Here is a 3,127-nt window from a genome sequence, read left to right as displayed (position 1 = left end):
TATATATATATATATATACATACATACATACATACATACATACATATTTATACCAAACTACCCGTGACCTGTTGGGTCACTAGGAAACTCTGAGTTTCCTAGCAATGGAGTTTTGTTTTGTGGGTTTTTTCTTTTACAGGTTATTTCACATGTTTTCAACGAATGTGGCATCGAAAGGTTAGAGTTTCTTCCTTTTCAGGATGAAGTTAAATTTGGAACACTTTCCCATTATGCACCGTTTTGGGTATTTATACCCTTAAACCCCAAATATCTCAATAACTACTGCTCTGTTTTATGTAAAACTTGTTTCCTTCTGTTTGTATTAACATTTCAGGGTAAAGTTAATTCATAGTATTTTCCCATTATGCTACAGTTTGGCTGGGTAACATTACAAGCAAGCAAGCAAGATTCAAACTGACTTTTAATATATTATAGATAAAGGAGCATGTGGTTAGTGTGTTGCACTCACAATTGTTTGCTTCAATTCCTGGACCAAGTACATGTTGTGTTCTTGAGCAAAACACTTTCTTTCACATTGCTCCAGTCCACTCAGCTGTAAATGGGTAACCCTGTGATAGATTAGCTTCCCAAAAAGAGGGAATATTGGCCTGCTTGTGTGTGTGTGTGTGTGTGTGTGTGTGTGTATGATCAGATTGCCAGTCCTCAGTCAAATCGTCCAATCCATGCTAGCCTGGTAAAGCGGACATTAAACAATGATGATGATGATGATGATGATATATATATATATATATATATATATATATATATATATATATATATATATACTAGCTGTTGGACCTGGCATTGCTTGTGTTTTCTGTGTTGAAGTTAAGCATACCTCTGATCTTGTATTGAAATTTTCTACGTTCCCCGTGCCAACTATTACCCATTAAGATGTTATATCTGGTTCAGCAGGCTGTTGCGGGATGTGTAGATGTGTGGCAGGCGGAGTAAAAATGGTCAGATCATACGATGGAGTTTTGTTGACAGAGCAGAGTTTTTGCAGCTGACAATGACGTGTTCAGTGGTGCAGCGAAGTGAGGCTGAAGTAATAAATGAAGACCTTGAGAAAATGAGTTCACATTTGTAAAAGGTACTTAAAGTGGAGTTGTGAGGTGGCTATCTCCAAAGATGTCTTCATGGAAGGATTGAAGACTTGGCTGTATTTTTTGATCTTGTTTGATGAAATTCAGTCCTGTAACGCCTCTTGGTAGACAATATTTTTTGTCTTTCTGTCTTGGCTGTAGATGAAAAGGTTTTGAGGATTGCCAACTCTTGAGCATCCTATGTATAGTTGGCCATGAGACAAGGCAGGTTCAGTGAGGTTAAGTCCAACTACCTCCAATGACTGGTCTTGGGCTTTATTTATGCTCATGGCAAAACTTTGTTTGACTGGGAATTGTAGCCGCTTGAATTCCACAGCCAAGTCAGATGGAATCAGTGGAATTCTAGGGATGAAAACAGTATCGCCACTTGCCTTTCCTGTTAGAATTGTCACCTCAAGGACTTCCATCCTTTTTTAGGGAAAGGATACTTCAACCATACTCCAGACACAACACACCAAAAATTTCGAATGAACACACAAAACACATAGACCCCAAAATAATAAACCTATCTAAAAGAGAACTTAGTGAAAGTGAAATGAACCTACTACTAAAAGGCCTCAAATTTACACCCACACCAAATCTCATAGAACTAAAAACTGATATAGACAACTTCAGCCACCACCTCTGCCTTATGGAATTCTTTGAAAATAAGGAAACAGAAGATAACTCAATCATAAGAAAAAAATCCCATTTCACCGCTCACAAGGGATGTGACAAACACCTAGACGCATACATAGAGACAATCTCCAAATTCCCTCTCAACATACATAAATGCAAACAGAACCTCTGCAGGGGAGAAAAACAAGCCTTACAAACACTAAAAAAGGACAAGTTGATCATTTTAAAAGAAGCTGACAAAGGTGGAGCAATAGTAATTATGGATACAGATTGCTACAAAGGAAAGATACTAGAGATACTTAATAACCAGACATACTACAAAGAGGAATCAACACAACCGGAGAAAGCAACATTAAAAAAAAATAGGAACATTAATCAATGAATACCAGGACTCCTTTACAGACAAGGAGAAAGATTATTTATGCAGCTCAAGAACCAAAGAAAGCAATTTTTATGGATTACCTAAAATTCATAAAAGCTCGGAAATACAGAGAGCCATAAATGAACAGAGGAACCATTATATAAGAATACAGAAGCCTGCAGACCTCACAATGAGACCCATAGTTGCAGGCCCCCAAGCACCAACACAGCAACTAAGCCACTTCATAGATGTACTCCTCAAACCTTTATGCCCACTGATATCAAGCTGCATAAGGGATGACATAGACTTCCTCACACACATTCCAAATACAGTTCCAGAAAACACCATACTTGCAAACTTCGATGTCACAAACTTATACACGAACATACCACACACCCTGGGTCTGGAAGCGATAAAATACTGGGTAGAAAAATACAGGGAACTCATAGATAAATGTTTCAAAACAGACTTTATCACCAAGGTTACCCAATTAATACTTGAAGAGAACACATTCTCATTTAACAACAAATCATACCGACAGATAAAGGGCACGGCTATGGGTACGAAATTCGCACCTTCATACGCCAACCTAGTGATGGGTTTCCTTGAGAACAAACTATATGATGAAATAGGGAACGTCTTCGAACACAACTTCAGAGAAGACATCAAGAAAAAGTGGAAACGCTACCTCGATAACTATTTCATGTTTTGGAACAGATCAGAAGAAGATCTACGAACATTCCACAACATCCTCAACACACTGTACCCATATATATGTATATGTAAATATGTATATGTATATGTGTATATGTATATGTGCATATGTATATATGTACATGTATATAGGTGTATATGTATAGGTGTATATGTATATGTGTATATATATGTGCATATGTATATATGTGTGTGTATATATATATACACGTATATATGTATATATGTGTGTATGTATATGTATATATGTGTGAATGTATATGTATATATATATGTGTATGTGTATATATATACATGTATATATGTGTGTGTGTATATATATATGTAT

At 36.6% G+C, this 3,127-nt stretch overlaps 1 protein-coding gene across 7 annotated transcripts in view; it reads left to right on the top strand.

Moving 5' to 3' along the window:
- Positions 1–3,127, top strand: part of LOC106874856 (unconventional prefoldin RPB5 interactor) — a 46,392-nt gene that overhangs the window by 26,047 nt on the left and 17,218 nt on the right. The window lies entirely within an intron of this gene.

Source organism: Octopus bimaculoides, chromosome 4 (genome assembly GCF_001194135.2).
Source record: "Octopus bimaculoides isolate UCB-OBI-ISO-001 chromosome 4, ASM119413v2, whole genome shotgun sequence".
NCBI classification, from domain to species: Eukaryota; Metazoa; Mollusca; class Cephalopoda; order Octopoda; family Octopodidae; genus Octopus; species Octopus bimaculoides.
Note: the sequence above shows the minus strand (reverse complement) of the source record. Positions and strands in the feature narration are given on the sequence as shown.